A 15,850-nucleotide genomic window follows, 5' to 3' on the forward strand; every position below is an offset into this window, starting at 1 on the left:
AGGTTTTTTTAGGAAGAATATTTAAAGAAGTGACTCCTGATCTTCCTTGCAACAAGTGCAGGCAGATTTAATATTTCCCCACCCCCTATAAGATTATACATAATTCACTTCTTCCCATACCTGCCCATCCATTCACAAATCCAAAAATTGTCATTTCTATCCAAGTATTGGCAAAAAGTCTATAAAGGGTTTCCAGAATCTTATAGAAGTATTTCTTATTTTAACCCTGATCAAACAAGTCAACTTTGTATTCCTTTCTTTTGCTTCTGACAATCTTGATCATTAATTCATCAAGTTGGTGTTATAGGATTGAATCTCCATTCAAACTTCTTTTCTCCCATCTCAAAGATTTCTTCAAGACTTTAGAAGGTTTTTGTAAGTCCAATGATAAGCCTTTGCCCAGGTCACTTTTCATCTCTTGCTTATCATTTGTAATTCCACATAATAATAAAATAATAATATTATAATAATTTATAATGAAATATATAGCATTATAAATAATATAATAAAATTATAATAATTTCTTTATTTTCCAATGTTTCTACATCAGCTGGACTTTGTTTCATCTCTTCATCCTGTCAGTCTATAAATTCTTCCATGTTGTTCTCTTTCCCATCTTTCATTTCTTCTTTAGAATCCTCTTCAAAAAATGCATTAACAGGTGTAATAATTATTGCTGTCAGTTTAGCTATAAGTTTCTCTCCCAATTCTTCAAAAATCCTTTGAAATGTCTCAGTGTCATACCTTTATCTGTCATTTTATAAATTTTACTGGTCCTCTTTTGGTTCTGAAATAAAAGACAGGTTTTTCTCTCTCTCTTTTCTTTCTCCTGCCTGGAACTCTAGTCCCATTTCCCAAGTTCTCACTTCAGGATGGCCATCATACTTCCAAAATCATGTGGGTAGTCAGACAAAAGAACAGGAGGAAACTACTTTTCCTTCTCTTTCCTGGACTGCAAGAAGAGGAAGATTGATGAGATTGTTTAGCATATAGAAAAGAGGTAACTTATTCCTTTTCGTACTGTAGATGAGAAAGGATCCCCTGGTGATCATTCTGAACCAAAACTCTTATTCACTGGCCAGACTTTACTGTCCACAGGAGACTATAATGAAGCTTCTAAAAGATCTAGATCATATTGTTTTATCAATAATGTTTCAGTTGTGTACACTGCCAAGCAGATGCTATAAATAAGTCAAAGTCAGAATACAGGCTCTCAAAATCAGAACAGAAAATCAAAACAAGGAACATCAATTTTATAGTTTCAAAAGATTATTCTTTTACATCAGGACCTAGGATCATGCAAAGATTCAGTTTGGAGATATGATTAGAAAGCTATTCATGTGACCGGATATACCAAAAGATTTGCAATCAGTGATCTGCAACACATTGACTCACTTTGAGGCTTCAGCTCAACTTGTTTTAACATTTTGAATGGGGAAACTATTTCAAGTTGAAACAGTATAATGTATCAAGTTGCATCAAGAATGATTTGCATACTTCTCAATCTAGTCTCCCAAGGAATTACAGGCCAACAATACCTGAAGGACTATCGTCTTTCCAGTCTACAAGATTTCATCTACATGTTTATCTTGAATATTTTGCAGAGATGTTGAGTTGAAGGATGATCTTTCTCCCTCCAGACACTGTATAGAATGCTTTGTGTGTTTTTCATGAAGAGGAAATACAAGATTATGTGAGATAACTTGATGACTTGTATTTCATTGCTTTCTCCTTACCAGCTGTTCTCTTCTGTTCAGATCAGGGCTCAAAACTATAATGTAGCATTTGGGGAAAAAGATGCATGCCAGTAAGCCAACACTAGAGGACAAGATAGAGAAGATCTCCACAACCACCATGTATTTTCCCCTGGTGCTCAGGTAGGTGGGTACAACGGAGAGCCAAACACTGCAAAAGACCAACATGCTGAAGGTGATGAACTTGGCTTCATTAAAACTATCAGGTAATTTCTTGGCTAGGAAAGCCACTGTGGAGCTGAGAATGGCCAGAAAACCCATGTAAGCTAAGACAGAGTAAAACATGGTAACTGATCCTTCATTACATTCCACAATGATTTCTCCATGTAGTGAGTGCATGTCCAAATCTGGGAATGGAGGGAAAGTAAAAATCCAAAGACCACAAATTATAACTTGAACAAGGGAGCAAGAACAGACAATAAAACAGGCCAGTTTTTTTCCTACCCATTTTTGAAAAATGTTTCCTGGTTTGGAAGCCATGAAAATTATAACCACTGTAGTAGTTTTGGCCAAAACAGATGAAACAGCAATGGAAAAGATGATGCCAAAAGCTGTTTGCCGGAGGAGGCAGATCTCCTTATTGGGCTGACCTATGAATAGCAAAGTAGAGAGGAATTAAAGAAAGAGAGAAATGAGAAGAAGGTAGGTGAGGCTCTGGTTGTTGGCTTTGACAATGGGAGTGTCCCTTTCTTTAATGAGGATTCCAAGCACAAACAGTGTAATCAAAGAAAAGAGAAGAGCCAAAGAAGCCAACGTGATGCCCAAAGGTTCTTCAAAAGAAATGAAGCTGTGAATTTTCGAGATGCAGTGATCTCTGGTTTCACTTGAGTATTGATCTTCTGGGCATCTGATGCAGTAATCTGTGTCTGAAAAAGAGGGTTAATACTTAGGATTACTATAGATTTAAAATATTTTTCAGCCACCCTCCAGAAGCTCTCAAGGCAACTTGCAGAAGAAAACAAGATTGCAACAAATATCAGCCTTAATCAAGTTCTTGTCCCAAATACAAAGACACACACACACACACACACACACACACACACACACACACAGAGGATAGAGGTAGAAATGATAGAGAGCAGAGGCAAAGATGATGGAAATAGAGATAGATAGAGATGGAGATAGAGAGATACCCACATACACATTTGGAAAAAAAATCACTGCAGACTTCCCAGAGGAATCTGGGAAATAAGTCAGACTTCAGGGTTTTCTGAAAGGCCTGTAATTCTGAGGTTTGTTCAGCTGGTGTTTGTCAAATATTCTTTTCTGTGGGAGTGCCCATAACTAGCTCTCAAAATACCAGCTATGCCCAGTGGCCCCTAAACATGAAGGGTCCTTGCTATATACTATGTTCACAGGTACAGCTGGTGGGATTTGAAATAAGACAACAGACTTTACAAACCTTATTAGCTAGTTATGATTTTCCCATAAGCAGGTTGAGTTGCTGCTGCTGCTGTTGTTATGAACTATAGCTACTGGTGGTGGAGAGGCCTTTTTGATGTACTGAACTTTTAAACCTAATTTTAGATTGAACATTGATTTTGAGCTCTTCTGGGAGCTTGATATACTGTATTTTTCCGACTATAAGACTATACTTTTTTCTAAAATCCTTACACTAAAAATTGAAGGGCGTCTTATGCAAGGAAGTAAGCCGAGGAGAAAACCACGCGTTTGCAAAACTGCCCATACTTTGTCTCTGCAAACAGGCTTCCTCCTATTGCTAGCCTCCAATCACGAGTGAAATAGCTTGTCTCTGCAAACAGGCTTCCTCCAATCACGAGCCTCCAATCACGAGTGAAACTGCCCATACTGTCTCTGCAAACAGACTTCCTCCAATCACGAGCCTTATGTAACTGACGTCAGCTGATGCTGAACATACCAATTGGAGGAAGTCGGTTTGCAGAGACAAGCTATCAGCAGTTTCACTCGTGATTGAATGTAATCAGTTATGCAAAAGAGCATGGACATAGAGCTGCAGAGAGACGGTTTGGACCTCCTCCCATCAAGTGTATCAGATAAATGTTACTTAATTACTAAATAAAAATGTGTTCTGCACTATTAAAATATTGATTTCTTAATTTTGGGTTGGAAAAGTGGGGGTCGTCTTGTACATGGGGGCATCTTATTGATGGAAAAATACGGTAAATCTAGGACATGTTTGCTTGTTTATGCAATTTACGTGGCCAGCCAACTCACAAATTGCAACTCTGGGCAATATACATTAAAAAAGAAAAGTCCACAACATGTTGTTGTTTAGTCGTTAAGTCGTGTCCGACTCTTCGTGACCCCATGAACCATATTGCGCCAGGCCTTCCTGTCCTTCACTGCCTCCTGGAGTTTGCTCAGTTTCATGCTCATTGCTTCAGTGATGCTATCTAACCATCTCATCCTCTGCCGTCCTCTTCTCCTTTTGCCTTCAATCTTTCCCAGCATCAGGGTCTTCTCCAAAGAGATCTCTCTTCGCATTAGGTGACCAAAATATCTGAGCTTGAGCTTCATTATCGATCCTTCCAATGAGCAATCAGGGTTGATTTCCTTTAAGATTGACTGGTTTGACCTCCTAGCAGTCCAGGGGACTCTCAAGAGTCTTCTCCAGCACCACAGTTCAAAGGCATCAATTCTTCGGCGCTCAGCCTTCTTTATGGTCCAGCTCTCACAGCCATACATTACTACTGGAAAAACCATAGCTTTGACTATGCGGATCTTTGTCAGCAAGGTGACGTCTCTGCTTTTTAATATGCTATCTAGGCTTGCCATAGCTTTCCTCCCAAGGAGCAAGCGTCTTTTAATTTCATGGCTGCAGTCTCTGTCTGTGGTGATCTTGGAGCCCAAATAAATGAAGTCTGTCACTGCTTCCATTTCTACCCCTTCTATTTGCCAGGAATTGATGGGTCCAGATGCCATGATCTTAGTTTTTTTAATGTTGAGTTTCAAGCCAGCTTTTGCACTCTCCTCTTTCACTCTCATCAAGAGGCTCTTTAGTTCTTCTTCACTTTCTGCCATTAGGGTGGTATCGTCTGCATATCTGAGGTTGTTGATGATTCTCCCTGCAATCTTAATTCTGGCTTGTGATTCTTCCAGCCCGGCATTTCTCATGATGTACTCTGCATATAGATTAAATAAGCAGGGTGACAGTATACAGCCTTGTCGTACACCTTTCCCTATTTTGAACCAATCGGTTGTTCCATGACCAGTTCTAACTGTTGCTTCTTGGCCCGCATACAGATTTCTCAGGAGACAGGTAAGGTGGTCTGGTACTCCCATCTCTTTAAGAATTTGCCACAGTTTGTTGTGATCCACACAATCAAAGGCTTTTGCATAGTCAATGAAGCAGAAGTAGGTATTTTTCTGGAACTCTCGTGCTTTCTCCATGATCCAGCGAATGTTGGCGATTTGACCTCTAGTTCCTCTGCTTCTTCGAAACCCAGCTTGTACATCTGGTAGTTCTCGGTTCATGTATTGTTGAAGCCTAGCTTGTAGGATTTTGAGCATAACCTTGCTAGCATGTGAAATGAATGCAATTGTGCAATAGTTTGAGCATTCTTTGGCATTGCCCTTCTTTGGAATTGGAACATAAACTGACCTTTTCCAATCCCGTGGCCACTGTTGCGTTTTCCAAACTTGCTGGCATATTCAGTGCAGCACTTTAACACCATCATCTTTTAGTATTTTAAATAATTCAGCTGGAATACTGTCATCTCCACTAGCTCTGTTGTTAGCAATGCTTCCTAAGGCCCACTTGACTTCACTCTCTAGGATGTCTGGCTCAAGGTCAGTGATCACACCAGCGTGGACATCAGGGACATTAAGATCTTTCTTATATAGTTCTTCTGTGTATTCTTGCCACCTCTTCTTAATCTCTTCTGCTTCTGTTAGGTCCCTGCCTTTTTTGTCCTTTATCATGCCCATCTTTGCACTAAATGTTCCTTTCATATCTCCAATTTTCTTGTAGAGATCTCTAGTCTTCCCCATTCTATTGTTTCCCCCAATTTCTTTGCATTGTTCATTTAAGAAAGTCTTCTTATCTCTCCTTGCTATTCTCTGGAAATCTGCATTCAGTTGCTTATATCTTTCCCTTTCACCCTTGCTTTTCGCATTCCTTCTTTCCACAGCTATTTGTAAAGCCTCATCAGACAGCCATTTTGCTTTCTTGCATTTCTTTTTCTTTGGGATGGTTTTAGTTGCTGCCTCCTGTACAATATTACGGACCTCCATCCATAGTTCTTCAGGCACTCTGTCTACCAAATCTAACCCTCTAAATCTATTCATCACCTTCACTGTGTACTCACAAGGAATATGATCTAAGTCATACCTGAGTGGTCTAGTGGTTTTCCCTACATTCTTCAATTTAAGCCTAAATTTTGCAGTAAGAAGCTCATGATCTGAGGCACAGTCAGCTCCTGGTCTTGTTTTTGCTGTCTGTATAGAGCTTCTCCATCTTTGGCTGCAAAGTATATAATCAATCTGGTTTTGGTATTGACCATCTGGTGATATCCATGTGTAGAGTCGTCTCTTGTGTTGTTGGAAAAGAGTGATGAAAAGGACATCTTTTTTTGGTGCTAGTTCTAGAAGGTGTTGTAGGTCTTCATAGAAGCGGTCAACTTCAGCTTCTTCAGCATCAGTGGTTGGGGCATAGACTTGGATGACTCTGATATTGAATGGTTTGCCTTGGATACGCACTGAGATCATTCTGTCGTTTTTGAGGTTGTGCCCCATTACTGCCTTTCCCACTCTCTTATTGACTATGAGTGCAACTCCATTTCTTCTAAGGGTTTCTTGCCCACAGTAGTAGATATAATGGTCACCCGAATTAAATTCACCCATTCCCGTCCATTTCAGTTCGCTGATTCCCAAGATGTCGACGTTCAATCTTGTCATCTCATGTTTGACCACATCCAGCTTGCCTTGGTTCATAGATCTTACATTCCAGGTACCTATACAATATTGTTCTTTACAGCATTGGACCTTCTTTTCGCTTCCAGATACATCCACAGCTGAACGTCCTTTCGGCTTTGGCCCAGCCGCTTCACTCTTTCTGGAGCTACTTGGAAATGCCCTCCGCTCTTCCCCAGTAGCATATTGGACACCTTCCGACCTGAGGGGCTCATCTTCCGGCATCATATCTTTTAGCCTTTTAACATTGTCCATGGGGTTTTCTTGGCAAGGATACCGGAGTGGGTTGCCATTTCCTTCTCCAGTGGACCACATTTTGTCAGAACTCTCTGTCATGACCTGTCCGTCTTGGGTGGCCCTGCACGGTATAGCTCATGGCTTCACTGAGTTATGCAAGCCCCTTCGCCACGACAAGGCAGTGATCCATGAAGGGGGTCCACAACATAAGACGATACAAACTCACGCCAGATTGTAACATATGTGTGAGACCATTTAACAGATGGGCTTATCCAATGTCCCAGCCCAATCCCCAGGGGAAACTAGTTTTTCTATAGAAATCTAACAGCATTAGGGCCACCCAAATCATGGGGGTATACTATGATAGGGAGACAGATATCTCCCACTGTGTCAGATATTATAGTTCAGGCAGATATCTTCAGAGACAGGCAGTTCCACAAATAACATAGCCATGTCTCATGAAGGGCTTTAAAGGTAATTACCAGCATTTTGAATTGCATCCAGAAGCCTATAGGAAGCTAGTGCAGCTTGTAAAGTAGTTATATTACATGGGGTTCTATGGCGCATCCATAATTATTGATGCCACTGCATTCTGGACCAACTGTAGCTTCTGGATGGTCTTTAAAGACAGCCCCATGTACAGTGAGTTGGAGTAGCCCAAGTAGGAGATGACCAAGGCAAGAGTGTCTATGAGCAGGATCTCCTGATACAGGAAGAGATAAAATTGGTGCTTAAGAGTTGTGCAAAGTCTTTTTTGACCACAGCTACCACCTGCTCTTCAAGCAGCAGTCATAAGTCCCAAAGGACACCTAAATTGTGCACCAGTTCTGTCGGGTGGAATGCAACCCCATGTAGAACTAAAGATGGAAGGTCCGTAGATCCATGGGACCTAAACCTACAGCCACATGACCTTGCTTGGGTTGAGCTGAAGATTATTCTTCTCCATCCAGAATCCCACAGCCTCCATATGCTGGGGAACAATCTTGACAACAAAATTAATAGACCTAGGGAAAAGATCTAAAGCTGTGTATCATCAGCATACTGATTATACTTAACTTGTGTCAATGGATGACCTCACTTAGTGGCTTCATGTAGATATTATATAGGAATGAAGAGACAGTAGAATCCTAAGGAACCCCACAAAGCAACAAAGCAGGGGTCTAGGTCTAGATCTCTCCCCCACTACAAACACCAAATGCAACCAGCCCCAGAGGAAGGAGGAATACTACTGCCACATCATGCCCCCTACTCCTGACTCTGATTCAGAAGAATACCATGATCCATGGTATCAAAGGCTCCTGACAGATCAAGGAGGGCCAGGATGGTTGGCCACCTCCATCCCAGTCCCACCACAGGTAATCTACAGCTGTAATCAGTGTCGTCTCTATACTGTATACCATTCTGAACCACAAATGGCAAGGGTCAGATAATCCATTTCCTCCAGGGCTCTCTGGAATTGCAAACCAACCACCTTCTTAGCCCTTTCTTAAAAAGAGAAGGTTGAAGATAAAACAAAAATTGTCCAGGGCTTGGATTCAAGACTGAATTCCTGAGGGAAGGGTGTAAAGAACCAGAAAAATCACCCTCTTCCTCAAGGATGCATTTACCACCACCTGGATCTAGCCACAGGTAGTCTCCCAGGAGGCCTTGACAATCCAGGAGGAACATGGATCTAAATACACAGGTGTCTATAGCCCCTAGGATCCTATCTACTTCCTTGGGACTAACAGGCTGAAATTCTTCCTAGATAACCATGCTGGACCACACCTTGGTCAAGTCCCAAACGTGTACACTGCCAGAATCTAAGTCAGAGTAGATCCAAGCCATAAATAGTATTCACAGCTACCCTGCAGATGTTCCTCACAACTCATCCCTGTCCAGGAGAGACTGAGTCATGTTGAACAGGATTGCCATGGTGGCCATTAACTCCCAAGCTGCCCCCAACCTCAGCCACAGCATCAAGTCAGGGAAGCTGCTATGCAGCAGTGAGGCTGGTTCAGTAGCAGCAATCCCATCTGAATTGCTGAAGAATATAACTAAAAAGTAAAATTCATCTTATGTCTAAGCTTTTGCATAATTGCTTAGAGTTCAGGCTCATAAGCAGTACAGATTTATATTTATTTATTTAAACATTTATATAGATGCCCATCTCGTATCAAACTTTGGGTGGCTCATAATCAATATATACCAGGTAGGCTCTACCTTCTGCCACAAGTCTCAGCAAACCGTAAGAAATTATACTTTCTTATGTAATTAAATTAAGATGTATAAATGTATTTCCTACCATCTTTGTATGAGAACATTCCTTCTGGACATGGAGCACAATTGTAACAGCAAAATTTCTTCCCTTCCTTCTTCTCCATTCTGTATCTAGCATGGCAATGATCATTACACAGAGAGAGGAGGTAACTATTATTGGAGAAAGGAAGACATTAGCACTAAGAACTTTAGAGAGATTATGGTTTACCAAGAGTCTGCTGTTAATCCAAAGACAAAAGCTATGGGAGGGTTCCACCTCTGCCCAAAAGGATGGCACATTCAAAACTGAACAAGATGAATTTTTCCATTCATGGGCAAAGAACTTGGCCATCATCTTGGAGGCCAGGGAGAAGCTTGCAAGCTTTAAGAGATGGGGAATATAATCTAACATATTTTAGACTCCAGACACAGTTTTCCCAAAGTACTTGTATGACAATGAAAATAACATGCTAGACATAGGATATACATTTTGGCTAACATATTCTTTGTTATAGTTTCTATAATTTAAGAAGACATTTAGCTCCTTGTCATCAAAATCAGTAATCTCAGTTATTTCAAGTAGCTGATGTTATATATATCTCATTTTTGAGTGATATTGACTGGTTACTATGTCTTTGAAAAAGCATTTTGCTTCATCAGAGATTTGAGCAAAGCACCCATTCAAAGCAACACTGTGAATTGCACAAAGGAGAAGTCTACTTCTACTTCACAGAGGAACAACTTCACTTTGTTCAGTAACAGTGTGAAAACTCAGGAGCTCCTGTTTGGGAAACAGCCACCTCTCAAGGGAGATAAGCCTTGAATGTCTAAACCAGAGGGACTGTTTCAATCCATGCAGGCCTACAGTTTACAAGTGAAAGATCAGACAGTAAGGTTATACTTGCACATGAGTCAAATTTCTGTGCCACTCAATTCTCTCCTCATTAATGGTGAGCATTATGCCAGGCAGAACATGTTGATCCAATCTTCCCACTTGGACCCTGATATAGGAGTTATTAGGAAAAGTAACCAAGTTTGTAATATCAAATCCAGCTTCTAGTTCTCCATATTTACTGAACATAATTTCATCCTTGGCGCTGTTGTTGAAGGCAATATTTCTGAGCAGTGAATGGAGCTTAGTGGAAAGACAGAAGTAAGTAAGATTACAGCTCCAATACCCACACGCTGAACAGTTTCTTGCTCTCCAAACCCATTCCTCATGATCTTTGCAGTAGGCTATCTCTGATCTGGTTCCCCTCTACGCCTAGAGGGAATGCTTAATTCCTTGAGTAACACTGCTAAGTCCAGAGCTGGTGTTATGAAATAATTTTTAAAAACAACTTCCAGGCTAATACTCTGTTGATGCCTTGCTGTGTGCTTTGTATTTTCCCTGGACACCTAGGCTCAAGTTTTCCTTTTGATCATGAAAGGGCAAGCAAGCTAAAGACTTCGAGGAACTGTACTTTTTAACCACTTTTGGAATTATAATTATTTTAGAGTTAAAAGAGATCTTCCAAGCAACAAGTTTGAAAAAGTACCTGGTGACTAAAACATAATCCCAAAATAGAAGAAAAACTAACTACCAGCTTAAAGAATTTAAAGAATACAGGTAGTCCTTGCTTAACAACCGTTTGTTTAGTGACTGTTCAAAGTTACGATGGTGCTAAAAAAGTGACTTACAACCGGGACCAGCACAGTGCCCCCATGATCACGTGGCCATGATCCAGACGCTTGGCAATGAGCTCGCAGTTACAATGGTTGCAGTGTCCTGGAGTCACATGATTGCCATTTGCGACCTTCCCAGCTGGCTTCTGGCAAGCTAAATCAGTGGGGAACAACATGATTCACTTAATGACCAGTGCAAAAATGTAGTAAAATTGGGTTTGGTCAGGTGATGATTTGCTTAATGACCATATTACTTAGCAACCTAAATTCCGGTCCCAATTATGGTCATTAAGCGAGGACTACCTGTACAAACTAAATGGCAAAAAGCTAAATATGAATTAATTCAAGAAAGTTATAAACAAATTAAGGGACCAGACAAATTTGGAATATTAGAACTTTTGCTAAGACTTTTGAAATAACTAAGTAAGCAGATTATTATCTTTGTGGGAAAACAGATTGTTTAATTTATCAGGAAAGAGATGATTGGTTGAAATTTGAAAAAAAGAAAGAAACCTGAGACTTTGTGATTATAGAAATGGGACACTAGACGGGACTAAAGTTACAGGCAGGAGAAAGAATTTTTTTTAAAAAAACCTGTCTTTTATTTTAGAACCAAAAGAGGAGCAATAAAATTTATAAAATGACAAAGGTATGACACTTGAGCATTTTTAAAGAATTGGGAGAGAAACTTATAGTTAAACTGACAGCAATAATCTCTGCACCTGCAAATTTATTTTTTGAAGAAGAATCTAAGGTAGAAAAGAAAGATGTGAAAGAGAACAACATGGAAGAACTTATAGACCAACAGGATGAAGAGGTGAAACATTGTAGATGATGTAGAAACATTGGAAAAATAAAGAAATTGTGGATTATAAAACAGAGGTGATAGAATGGAAATACAAATGATAAGCCAAGAGATGAAAAAATGACCTGGGCAAGGTCCTGATTTTTATTCCCTTTGCTAGAAGGATGGGAGCAAGATTAATGTTTCTCCCAATGTTACTACGTGTACCTATGAATCAGCGTGCATGATGAGTGAAAGTCATGAAAATTGATGTTTCTTAAGAGATATTACCTGCCAGGGCTGAAGGTGTCTGCCCCAAGTTTCCAATGCTTTATGATGAGGTCTCAGTCTGTGAAAAGCATTTATGGCATGTGCCAGAGCATAGATAGCATTGTAAATACCGTAGCTGTGGCCGATCATTCCCATTTCAAAAAAGGGTGCAGGAAGTGCTCTATTGTCTCCATTCAATTACAAGGTATACTGATGTTTTTTGGTGTTTCAGAATTTTGGATTAAACAGTCAAATGCTTGCTCCCAGAATTCCTTGAGAAAACCACTTTGTTTTGTTCCAGAAAAGATGGATAAATTCTGGGAAACCTAGAAGTTTATTCGAGTGAATTGTAAAGGAAATAGCCCTGTGGAGCATTTGTATATTCCAGGACCTTTGAAGTATGCAAAAAATAATATCAATCTGTGCTGTAGTAATCCATACTTTTCCAGTGTGATTCTTGTTATATTTGGACTGCTTTTCAGCCCCCTTTATAATAGTAGTCAACCACATAATGATGGCACTTTCACCATGTATAATAATAGCATTGGCTTTGCTGCTGAAGAAAAGTGAAATGGTATCTACGACGTAATTGTTTATGTGCCCTAGATTATGCACATGGATATGGCTTGGAGCTCTGTTTGTAAAGGCTGAACAGATTCCATTCTCAGAAAGCATCGGTTCCAGAGTTTGCAAGAAATGTTCTCCACCATCATCATTGAAAGTCATGAGTCCAATCCATTTCCATCTGAAATGCAGAAGTAAGAGGACAATTCCCTGGTACTGAAGGGCTTCATTGGGGACCATGTGGTAAAAGGTATCAGGATCAAGCTGATTATTCACTGAATGTTCAAATGAACCATATGAAAATTTAAAGAGAAAGGGAGAGAAACATTTCAGAAATAGAACATTAGTGTCTCCATCTACTGCTGGACTATTTTGCATTGATGTATGTAGAGCACTGATGGGAGGTCTCAGTCCCGACTTGATTATTCAGGTAGGTAACAACCAGTGCTGAGACACACAACAGTTTAACCCAGTGTTTTTCAAACTTGGCAACTTGAAGGTGTGTAGACTCGGGAATTCTGAGAGTTGAAGTCCACATATCTTAAAGCTGCCAAGTTTGAAAAACACTGGTTTAACCTATGCCTAGAGACCATTTGTTTCTCAAGGTTGGGTTTTTAATGCTGATGAAAGGGAAAAAAACCTGTAATTGGTAACCCTTTATATCTTCCATCTAAATAAGCTGTTGGCATTATTTGGCACCCTGTCTTATTATTTTAACAGAGATTTATTTCTGGAAGTAGATGAAGAATCTCCTCCTCACCCCCCTTATTTGTTTGTTCATTGCTAGATTTATATGTTTGCAAATCATTCCATCCAGTAGTAATGTATGGCTGTGAGAGCTGGACCATAAAGAAGGCGGAGTGCCAAAGAATTGATGCCTTTGAACTGTGGTGCTGGAGAAGACTCTTGAGAGTCCCCTGGACTGCTAGGAGGTCAAACCAGTCAATCTTAAAGGAAATCAACCCTGATTGCTCATTGGAAGGATCGATAATGAAGCTCAAGCTCAGTGCAGAGCGCAGCAAAAACTCCAGGAAAATATTAGCCATGACAGCAAACACAATGCAATGTCCATTTCTTGTTTCCCAAAGAAATCCAGTCAGAAAATATATACTAACTGGTGTTTATTGATAAAAATGCAAAATTCCATAAAATGCAAATATCATACAAAATATAAAGAAAAACACATCTTCTCATTTAATGTAGCATCCAAGACTTATTAGCAACACAAGCTTAACAAAATCTCTAGCTACAAACTCTTAGAGAAGAGGTACGCTACTTGGTACTTTGTTACAACTACGTAGCCCATAAAACCTACATAGTGGCTAACACTAAAACAACTAACAATTACTCAGAGAAGCTGAACATTTTCCTCCCCTTGTATTATAGCTCTATGCCACCCCCACTGGGTAACTAGCATACACACGCCAATAGGTGGCAGTAAATAGCACAATACACAACACACAATAACAGGTGTTTTTCACATGATCTCTGTAGTCAAAATATTATTTGTTATGGTTGTAAAGATAACGGGATGAATCCTTTCCCATGAGAAAGAAAATCCTGACATAGATAGCATCACTGAAGCAATGAGCATGAAACTGAGCAAACTCCGGGAGGCAGTGAAGGACCAGAAGGCCTGGCGCAATATGGTTCATGGGGTCACGAAGAGTCGGACACGACTTAACAACTAAACAACAACAACAAAAATCATTCCAGTCTCCAGGAGGCTGAAGTGTACAAAGTAGTACAAAAATTTGAAACGTCTACCCAAAAAGTATCAACGTTATTCATTCAAAATTATTTATTTAAAATAAAACCAGAATTGCTTCCAACATTTGGTATGATGCTCATTAAATATATTTTAATTACAATGTTAATTAGCTATACTATAAATAGTAATTAGTGTGCATTGATTATTAGGTACTAATAGGCTAAAAGAAAATAAACACTGGTTTATAGGTGTGATTTCTGTGGGTATACGTTCTCGCTGTCTTTCCAAGCTCATACCAACAGAACATATTAAAAGTTGAAGGTCAGGCATGGTGTACTTTAACTCAGCTGATTCAGGATGGGGGAATCTGGATGGGCAGAAAAGGAGAGTTCTCATTCCTTGGGAATAAATTTTGAAACAAATGTATCTACTTCATCTTTATCAACTAGAGTTACTAGGCCCAAGGGCTTTGAAGTAAGAAAAATAAAGGATTTTTATTTTAATGAAGATGACAAAAGAATTTGAGGGAGTTTAGCAATATCAAATTGAAGGCAAAAGGAGAAGAGTATGGCAGAGGATGAGATGATTAGATAGAATCACTGAAGCAATGAGCATGAAACTGAGCAAACTCAGGGAGGCAGTGAAGGACAGGAAGGCCTGGCGCGATATGGTTCATGGGGTCACGAAGAGTTGGACACGACTTAACGACTGAACAACAAAGCAATATCAAATTACATGAGACTGAGATTTGTATGCCAAAATTAACAATAATTTGTTTACCTGTAAACAGTCTGGGCAAAGAAAGGACATAGCAGCCTAAGCTGAATGTCTTCCCTACTGCTCCTGCCTGTTCTTATAGCAAACTTAAACAAATCAAGTTCAGATTGCAGTGGTTTGTCAATGGGGATAGGTTAGTGTCCAGTTTGGATTATGGCTTTTACAGGACCTTATTGGCTGAACTCCGGCTTCTTGCCCTTCCCATTCATGCAGAGAAGGCAAGGCTCACTGGCCTCTGTCTAGGTGGAACTTTTCCTTTTAGGGAATATTTGCTTCTCAACAGAAGTCCGCTTCTCTCTCTCCCTCCCACCTAATTGTACCTTTGTAGTTTTGATGCTACAATGATTCAAGCAAAAGGAACACATTGCTCCTTCATTCCTTCTTTCCATTATGGATTCATAAAGTTTTGTGGCAAGGAGAAACTGATCATTCAAATTCAGAGTAGCATTCACTGAAGCTTTGTAACTTTGTTCCAATAGTCCAATGTTGTAACTTTAAGATTTAAATTTTTTAAGGAAACAGAAACATTGTGGAAGGAGGCAAAGTAAATTAATTGGGTTTAATTTCATTTGTATTGAATTAAAATCAAATACAGTTTAAAAGATTACTCCCCTGTCATGGGTTTATTGTTTCCCCCTTCTGTTACAATAAAAGTTACAATTTGGAAACAGATTTTGAAAGTCTTTGTAGGTTATCCACAGAATTTTGGGGTGCTTTCAGGGGCTACATGCAACCTTATGGTTGCCTGTTCATTTATAATTTATAAAATACATTTTTAGGGTTGCCCAACTTCACAACAACTCTGGGTGGCTTGCAAATTAAAAAAGAAAGAAATATCATATCATGAAAGATGATAGCTGCCGAGAGGGAATAATAAAATCCCTCTTTGCTGTACCTTTCCTGGAGATGTGATCATTTTGCTTAAACACAAATAAGTCAAGCATTCCTTTTGCCATT

The 15,850-nt window shown here is 39.6% G+C and overlaps 1 pseudogene; it reads right to left on the reverse strand.

Moving 5' to 3' along the window:
- Positions 1 to 1,718: 1,718 nt before the first annotated feature.
- On the reverse strand, positions 1,719 to 15,849 carry LOC148215239 (vomeronasal type-2 receptor 26-like; annotated as a pseudogene).
- Between the last annotated feature and the right edge of the window lies 1 nt (position 15,850).

This window comes from Python bivittatus, unplaced genomic scaffold (genome assembly GCF_059951505.1).
Source record: "Python bivittatus isolate LINGU-HERP-01145 unplaced genomic scaffold, Pbiv_v1 ctg000430_np1212, whole genome shotgun sequence".
Lineage (NCBI taxonomy): Eukaryota > Metazoa > Chordata > Lepidosauria > Squamata > Pythonidae > Python > Python bivittatus.